Raw genomic sequence first — 10,254 nt, 5'->3', positions numbered from 1 at the left:
GAAATTTTGAAAGTGATGTCATAACAATGTACACCACCAATGGTGGTAGTGTAATGAGGCCAGCCCTTAGATGGAGATAGTACTTGACGATAGAAGGCTGTCATCACAATGTATACCACCTTTGGTGATGATGTAATGAGGTCTTCCATTAGATGGAGATTTTACGTGACGGTAGAACTCAATGCTGTTGATGGTAGTCGATGATGAGGCAAGATGGAAATCATGTTTACGGCTGTGGTTAGCTTCCAGTTGAAATGCGCCTTTAGAGGAGTCTGTGGGTGTCGGAAAATTGGTGATGGATGTTGTAAGCAGCCTGTGACTACAGTGTTTCAGGCTCCATTAAAGGTGTGAGGGACAGATTACTTCTAAATGGGGAAAATAGAATCTACTGAAAGAACTTTGTATCCGGATGTTGCGTGGGAAAGAAAGGGTATGTTGGTAAAGGCGCAGCAAATGTTTAAGATTGGTGAAGAATGATTGCAGGACAGCCTCAGTGAATGTATGGGGTGCCACAGGTTGAAGATGCACCAAAGTGTTCTAGAAGTTTTGATGGAGTGAAACTGAATAACTGCTTGAAGAGACATGAATAGATAGTAGGCGAATGCGGAAAACAAAATGGAGTGTATGACCACCGAGGACCTGTATGGAATGGTAGAATATAAGGATTGCCGAGGTTCGACCTATCGTCAAGGGTGCACAAGGGTCAGGTAAAGGTAAACCTGGTCTGAACCTGAAGGCTGGTTTGAAACATCACACTGCCTTAACAGACATGGCTTTATTTGAGGTGGTACGACCTTGCTTTCCGTCGACCTTCGAGCTAACTCACCTAGTCAGTTATTAGGAAACCTACAGTGTAACGTGCGCTCCGAATCGCGATGTAGTATTAAGGTTTAAAGCGTCCTGGAAGTGTGCTATCTTCAAGTGTGGCCGATTTGTAGTCCTAAGCTCTAGTGGGCACTATGTTGGATGTTTGGTAGACAGGGTGGGTAGTTGTTTACTTTACCGTAGACAGTTAATCCAAGATATTTTGTTAATACGCCGCACTGCATGTTTGGAAACAATGTAATCATCCTGACCTTTTTCTAAATGCGGATTACATACAAGACTGTGTCTTGAATAAAATGCCCTCTTCCACACAAAATTTAGACCCATGACATCGTACAATAACGCTATTTGACTACATCTATTTCTTTAAAGACATATGAAGAAAAGAACAGAATTAACTTACTTTGCGTAACATACGAATAACGGACATAAATAAACAGCTGACTGAATGGAATCAACATACTAAGCTGTGATCAACATATGAATTCACTCGAATAATGTGCGAGTAATCTAGCTCGTAGCCAAGCTACTTGCATTGTGGATGCTTGGTCCAGTTTGTTAGCATAACCTTTCTATTTAGAAATCTGAAAATTAAAAAACCTAAAACAATCACGTCTAATAGAAAGTGATGAACTGCCAGTTTCCACCGAAACTGCCACGGCTGACTTATCTTCAGTTCTGTAAAAGCGTATTACTCACTGTAGTTACTGAGATATGTATAGATAGATCAAATTAACAGTTCGGGAAAATTTCTATCTCTGCTGAAGGTAGCATAATTATTACGAAGATACCGGTTGCAAACTGCAGCTCAGCTATAAAAACATCGGAATTTGAAAATTATGGTAGGGAATCACGAACAATCTTCAGAATTTTTGAGTAGAAAAATACGTAATTCCCTTTAAAGTATAGTTTTGTCACCATGAGGCACACAGCATAAGTAATGCAACATGTGTTCCGAAGAGTCACTGCATGTGAGAAATGTGCAAAAGAAAATCTATATGCATCAGAAAATATTAAAAGAAGCTCATTAAATGGGAAAGTGATGAGTTCAAATGACCTAACATAGAGATGTATTAATGTAAACTCCATTCTGCACCGCACTGCGAAAGGCACCCATCTTACAAAGCCATGATAGTATTATTTCACCATAGAAGTACTCACTGAAGCTCTGAAAAAAACAATGAATATCACCAAGCCAAGTCTAGCCATACGAACCAGAAAATATGCACTCATTTAATGCGCGATGTATGCGAGTGAACAACAGACTCTGACTTCAGTTATACTGAAATCAAACTCAGTTATAAAGAGTCGTACCACACCTGCCCATGTCAAGCCTCAACGACCAACTCGGCTTTGCTTCCTCTTTTAAATAAAACGTTCGGTACCAGGCCATCCACAGCGCTCGTTATTGATTGGCTCCCCAACACCGACACCTCAATGAGTTTCCCCATGGCATTCTACTCAATGTGTCAAAGACAGTCATGGTCTCAGAGGTCGATAGCTCGGTACAGAATACATCTGTACAAGAGTGTCTCCGATTTAAAAATACAAGAAAGGAAATTAGTGAATGTGACAGACAACTTTCAGTAGAACGCAGAATGAATCAGATTGTGGTGCGTTCTGAGATTGGTGCCAAAGTTGCGGCGGGACTCATCGTACCAGCAACTGACGCTACTGCGATGTAGCATGGAGATTCGCCTACATCTACACCATCTGAAATAAGCAAGCCATTGTACAATACGGGGCGTAGAGTAATTCGCACCAATAACAGCGACTTTTTGCTCTATCCTATCACTAATTGCACGAGCTGAAAACGACTGTCTACAAGCCTCCTGTATGCTCCCTGCCCTCTCTTGTCTTATTCTCGACGTGTCTATTCGAGGTATACAGTGGCCTTAACAGAAATGCCACCCAGCCTTCCTCCAGTACCAGTTCTCTAAATTTACACGTCACGCTTTTGCGAGAACAGAGTCGTCTTTCTTGCGTTTAAGTTCCATGTGGTTCTCTGTTACATACTCGGATGTGTCCGTTGCAGACGTGCGCCACCGGAATCCGTTTTATAAATGGGCAGATCTTGTAAACAGCACGTAGCCAGCTAGAATCTGAGAAGAACCAAGCAGACATGTCGGATCGTCAGAATGAGCTGCAACTTGAAAAGTAGGCACCAAGTTTGAATTAATTTCATCATTTTTTTCTGAAAAAGACGACGAGTTTTATGTACTTCGCAATTTCTCCCTCTGCCTATAACTGCGCTTTCAGATCATAGTTCAAACTTGTGCTTGTATCTCTTCTGAAGAGGTATTTTCCATGGAAGAATATTACATATTTTACCACATTTAATCACACTTTTTCGTTATACTTCTATTCCCGCTGAAAAATCCAAAGCCCTGTGGCCAGAGCTGGGTCATAAAGTGGAAAACAGATTTTTCTATGGTTACCAGAGAAGTACCGAATTTCTTTCTCTACACAACAGTATGACTTTCCTTTTTCTGCCGCCTCGTATTAGTTTTCGATACAATGTTCATTTCAGACTGACTGGTCACAGACCTCACTAAACTTACAATCTATCTCGTATTGCTGTTTGTTTCTCCATGCACCTCACAGGTTGTTGACTAAGGTCACCACCCTCACTTCAGAACCTTGTGAGAAACGCGCTCTTAGCCTACTAGATTTCTAGACTCGCTGATCATTTTAACATTGCACATCTGCGGTTTGTCCGTTGGATTGCTGTGAAATCCAGAAAGACTGTCAGTTGGACAAGCTCGCCCACAATAAAACAAATAAAAACGAGTCAGGTAATTAATAGCAACGAAATACATGAATAGAAACATAAGTACTAAATAACCATTATTCACTGTCAATTAACTACATTCTGTGTCAAACTGGCGAAATACCATCAAAGTTTTGCCAAGGTTACAACCGATACGTCAGAAATCGAAACACTATTTACGTAGCATTCGCTTCTGTACTCTTCTATCGAAAACATTGCAGTTCAGTTATTTATTACAATTCTTCCCACTCCATGGAGTATCTGGTACAGCAAACCTGGGTGATATTTCGAAAGAAAAACTGATCAAAAATTTGAGTATACAGGTTGGTCCACTGATAGTGACCGGGCCAAATATCTCACGAAATAAGCATCAAACGAAAAAACTACAAAGAAGGAAAAGCGTCTAGCTTGAAGGGGGAAATCAGATGGCGTTATGGTTGGCCCGCTAGATGGTGCTGCCATAGGTCAAACGGATATCAACTGCGGTTTTTTAAATAGGAACCCCCATTTTTATTACATATTCTTGTAGTACATAAAGAAATATGAATATTTTAGTTTGATCACTTTTTTCGCTTTGTGATAGATGGCGCTGTAACAGTCACAGACGTATAAGTACGTGGTATCACGTAAGATTCCGCCAGTGCGGACGGTATTCGCTTCGTGATACATTTCCCGTGTTAAAAGGGACTGTTTACCAATTGCGGAAAAGGTCGATATGGTGTTGATGTATGGCTACTGTGATCAAAATGCCCAACGGGCGTGTGCTATGTATGCTGCTCGGTATCCTGGACGACATCATCCAAGTGTCCGGACCGTACGCCGGATAGTTACGTTATTTAAGGAAACAGGAAGTGTTCATCCACATGTGAAACGTCAACCACGTTCTGCAACAAATGATGATGCCCAAGTAGGTGTTTAAGCAGCTGTCGCGGCTAATCCGCACATCATTAAGAGACAAATTGCGCGGGAATCAGGAATCTCAAAAACGTCGGTGTTGAGAATGCTACATCAACATCGATTGCACCCGTACCATATTTCTATTCACCAGGAATTGCATTGCGACGCCTTTGAACCTCGTGTACAGTTCTGCCACTGGGCGCAAGAGAAATTACGGGACGATGACATTTTTTGCACGCGTTCTGTTTAGCGACGACGCGTCATTCACCAACAGCGGTAACGTAAACCGTGATAATATGCACTATTGGGACAACGGAAAATCCACGATGGCCGCGACAAGTGGAACATCAGCGACCTTGGCGGGTTAATGTACGGTGCGGCGTTATGGGAGGAAGGATGATTAGTCCCCATTTTATCAATGGCAATCTAAATGGTGCAATGCTGATTTCCTGCGTAACTTTCTACCGATGTTACTAGAAGATGTTTCACTGCATGACAGAATGGCGATGTACTTCCAACATGACGGATGTCCGGCACATAGCTCGCGTGCGGTTGAAGCGGTATTGAATAGCATATTTCCTGACAGGTGGATTGGTCGTCGTAGCACCATACCATGGTCCGGACGTTCACCGGATCTGACGTCCCCGGATTTCTTTCTGTGGGGAAAGTTGAAGAATATTTGCTATCGTGATCCACTGACAACGCCTGACAACATGCGTCAGCGCGTTGTCAATGCATATGCGAACATTACGGAAGGCGAACTATTCGCTGTTGAGAGGAATGTCGTTACACGTATTGCCAAATGCATTGAGGTTGACGGACATCATTTTGAGCATTTATTGCATTAATGTGGTATTTACAGATAATCACGCTGTAACAGCATGCGTTCTCAGAAATGATAAGTTTACAAAGGTACATGTATCACTTTGGAACAACCGAAATAAAATGTTCAAACATACCTACGTTCTGTATTTTAATTTAAAAAACCTACCTGTTTCCAACTGTTCGTCTAAAATTGTGAGCCATATGTTTGTGACTGTTACAGCGCCATCTATCACAAAGCGAAAAAAAGTTGTCCAACTGAAACATTCATATTTCTTTAAGTACTACACGAATATGTAATAAAAAGGGGGGTTCCTATTTACAAAAACGCAGTTGATATCCGTTTGACCTACGGCAGCGCCATTTAGCGGGCCAACCACAGTGCCATCTGGTTTCCCCCTTCAAGCTAGACAAGTTTCGTTTTTTACAACTCTGCCACTTCAAATATCTCTGGAACAACAATAGGTATTCAAAAACGGCTTTCACCAGCATCAACGTACAGCAGAGGCGTAGGAAACCAAATACTATGCGCAATTTTAAAAGTTAACAAATACTATTTTCAACACAAACTTGTGTATTTTTAAATGGACAACCCTATTATTTCGTATGCAATCAATAGCATGAAAAATCACAAAAATAATGGCGCTGGTTGCATCGAAATACATCAAATACATCTCGAGAAATTGCGAACCCAAGTTGACACATGAAATAAATGAAGCGCACAGCTAGCGCACGTCCTGAGACTCAAGCGTGCACCTCACACTGCCTGTGTCAGGGGCTCACACAATGGGAAGGTATGCACAATCCACAAAAATAAACAAGTAACATATCCAAAGCAAAGCTACGTTTTTCAAATTGTAAATCTGGCAATTTTTGCATTGTGTCCATGAGTTGTAAATTGAAGCCTCATCCGTAAACAACGTATTGCTTAGGAATACTGGATTACCTTGCAACTGCTGAAGTGCAAAACGACAGATTGCAAATGCGGGATTCAAAGTCATTCCCTTACAGTTCTTGGTACAGTGAGATATGGAACGGATGAAACCGATGCCGATGCAAGATTCTGCACACACTACTGTGACTTATTCCTACACTTGTGCAATTTCTCGTACACCCACCTGAGGATTGTGCCCTACAGCAACCAGAACAGCAATTTCGTTTCCATTGCCAGTCGATGGCGTTGTACGTCGACGTTTTGTGGGAGCCCAGCTTCCTGTTTCCGTGAGTGTCTTATGCCAATGGTTCCACGTGACGGAAACCGCCGATCTGGGTAGCGTTCAGCATACAGTGTCATAGGAAGATTTTGGAGACCTTTGAAGAAAAGATAAGCAACGGTATGAACATTAAGAGCTTAGATGCCAAGCCAATACTAAGCAAAGAAGCGAGACTGGAAAGGTGGAAGGTATATATAGAAGGTCTATGCAGGGGAAGTATACTTGAAGACAATATTATAGAAAGATAAGATGTAGGTAAATATCGTATGGGAGATATGATACTGCAAGAAGAATTTGACAGAACACTGAAAGATGTAAGTTGAAACAAGGCCCCGGTACTAGACGATGTTGTTGATGTGGTCTTCAGAATAGAGAGTGGTTTGATGCAGCTCTCCATACTACTCTATTCTGTGCAAGCCTCTTCGTCTCCTAATAACTACTGCAACCTACATCCTTCTTAATCTGCTTAGTGTATTCATCTCTTGGTCTCCCTCTACGATTTTTGCCCTCCACGCTTCCCTCCAGTACTAACTTGGTCATCCCTTGATGCCTCAGAATATACCCTACCAACCGATCACTTCTTCTAGTCAAGTTGTGCCACAAATTTCTCTTCTCTCCAATTCTATTCAATACCTTCTCATTAGTTATGTGATCTACCCATCTAATCTTCAGCATTCTTCTGTAGCACCACAATTCGGAAGCTTCTATTCTCTTCTTGTCTAAACTATTTATCATCCATGTTTCACTTCCACACATGGCTACACTCCATACAAACATTTTCAGAAAATACTTCCTGACACTTACATCTATATTCGATGTTAACAAATTTCTCTTCTTCAGAAACGCCTTTCCGGCCATTGCCAATCTACATTTTATATCCTTTCTACTTCGTCAATCATCAGTTATTTTGCCCCCCAAATAGCAAAACTCATCTACTACTTTAAGTATCTCATTTCCTAATCTGATTCCCTCAGCATCACTTGATTTAATTCGTCTACATTCCTCGTTTTGCTTTTGTTGGTGTTCATCTTATATCCTCCTTTCAGGCTACTGTTTACTCCGTTCAACTGCTCTTCCAGGTCCTTTGCTGTCTCTGACAGAGTTACAATTGTCGTCGGCAAACCTCAAAATTTTTATTTCTTCTCGATGGATTTTAGTTCACACTCCAAATTTTTCTTTTGTTTCCTTTACTGCTTGCTCAATATACAGATTGAAAAAAATCAGGGATGGGCTACAACCCTCTCTCACTCCATTCTCAACCACTGCTTCTCTTCTGTACCCCTCTACTCTTATAACTGCCATCTGGTTTCTGTACAAATTGTAAATAGCCTTTCGCTCCCGCATTTGACCACTGCCACATTTAGAATTTGAAAGGGAGTATTCCAGTCAACATTGCCAAAAGCTTCTCTAAGTCTACAAATGCTATAAACTTAGGTTCGCCTTCCCTTATTCTATCTTCTAAGATAAGATAATACATGCAAGAAATGTAATTCCAAAACCAGAAATCTAACACAAAAATTCTTTTTTATGGTCTATGTAAAATATTTATTCATTATTTTGATCATACACACAAAAATTAACGTGGTATGAAAACGCACTACCAGAAATGTATCAAATCAACAAGAATGTTGGCACTGCATTTCATTGTTTATTGCTTTATACTTCGGAAACTTTTTTTAAACAGATCGTAACAAACTATGATGGATCAATTAACTGAATAATAGATACGAATTCAACAATAATACCCCCCCTCCCCCCTCTTCTCATCAAATGTAGTCAACATAGTAAAACTACTGTTACGTACCATTAGATGGTACATACATTTGGACACACGTTTGTTCACATTTTATTTGTAACTTTTAATCATAGTGTACAGCATCAGATGCCATGGTACTCAAAGTCTAGAGTTGGAAACACAGGCTCTAACTCGTAACTGGACACCGGTATTGGAAGAATATTGCGCTCCTTGCTGTTAAAGTCCTTGCGGATCTAGAACCGCCATTTTTCCTCCAGGTCAGTTGCTCCACTGCTCCTATCATGGAAAAATCAGAGACAGACTCGAGAACAAGCCTGGAATGTTCGCGATGCTGTCACACATCGAGTGTTTATGAAGGAGAGTGCGACACGAGTAAGATGTCAGGTACCGACATATGGCACGAAGCGATAGCTACGGATCATCATCTTGAAAACTTGCAGCCTGTCATGCTATGTCTGGTCACCAGGCACGAGCGTTGATAGCAGTGACGTGATAACATGGCAGGTTGATAAGCGGTGTGCTACAGATGTTGTACATCAGTTAGCGCCGTTTTTACACGGCAGATGCCATACATACCCAGCAACAGTGAATAGTGTCACTTTATACAATATTTCAAAGACAGGTTTTCTCCAGAACTAAATGATAATTTCACAGTCAAGTCTATGAAAATATTTCTTCGTAGTGCAGCATTATCCTGGGATAATCAGACCAACTGTCAAACTTTAATTTATAGATAAACTGAGAGCTGTTAAAAAAAGCCTTCAATGAGAACAAGCCAGAGAAAAAGAGTGAATTCTTGAATTACTTGTTTTATAGAAAAAGAAGTAAAGGAATGAACAAATTTTATAAAGCCCAACGAAAGCGTTAGTTCATGTAAACCATCCATTTGACTAGTTAATCAAAAGAGATGCTTTAAAGAGGAGGCTACTTGAAAAGATGCAATGAAGATTGGTATATAAGCCAGATTAACCAATTGAAAAGTTTTTAAAGTTCGTGGACAAGTTGGACAGAGCTTTAGAGTGACAAATAGACAAAATTGTGACTTTGGATATCCACCACAGTGGAGGTTGCAGTCAAAATTGGAAGGATGTTAATCATGCTAAAAGAGAAAAATAATAATAATAATAATGATTGTTCATGAATAATCTCCGAGAAAGAGAGCCACTAAAAGGATATAGTGACAATAACAGAGGAAGAAATGGGAACAGGCGAGGAGGAAAAACTGGCATGAAAATCATCAAAACCTTGAACCAGGAAACAAATTAGGCGTTGACAAATATCTGCAGCAGCGGTTTTGAATAGCTTGGAAAACTTGTCACGATGGTAATAAATCAACAACTAATGATAGTGATTTAATCAGGAGGGGGCACCGTTCAAAGAATGAGGAGAATGATTGATGGAGAATTTATGAAATGTTTTAAGGGAAAGAACAACATGAACATATAAATGACAAAATTATAGGTGATGAACTGACTGATGTGTGTTGTATCAAAGACGTAGGCAGTTAGTTCAAGGGGAGGTAACAACCAAGTGCATTAATGTAGGCTCACAAGCTGATCTTATATGCTAACTGAGCAATCCAACAAGATTCCGAAGACTATACTGCAGTGTTTCCTCAGTGAAACCAGTTATTTCCTATAAAATCAGTCATAATGATTGCAAAAACAACCATTAAAATTTCTGGTCAGCTATTATTTTCAAGATATGGTTAAGGAGAGAGGGTAGAAAGTGTTTACCAAACAGTAATATGACAGTTTCTATAATAAAAACACCCCATTCTTATCTTATACAACAATTACATGTTATTATGCAGTAAAGTAATAGGTCTCGTGCAGCACTGAAAACTAATGACGGTCTCAGTCACTTCTAGTCAAGTGTATGGTGTATCCTGTATAATGCCAAGTCTTTTTACATCGGTCTACATGAAGAAATCTCTTCACAACTTGAAGAAATTATGACAAGTTTGTAGT

The sequence above is a fragment of the Schistocerca americana genome, chromosome 3, assembly GCF_021461395.2.
Source record: "Schistocerca americana isolate TAMUIC-IGC-003095 chromosome 3, iqSchAmer2.1, whole genome shotgun sequence".
Taxonomy (NCBI): domain Eukaryota; kingdom Metazoa; phylum Arthropoda; class Insecta; order Orthoptera; family Acrididae; genus Schistocerca; species Schistocerca americana.
This window is presented reverse-complemented; position numbering follows the sequence as displayed.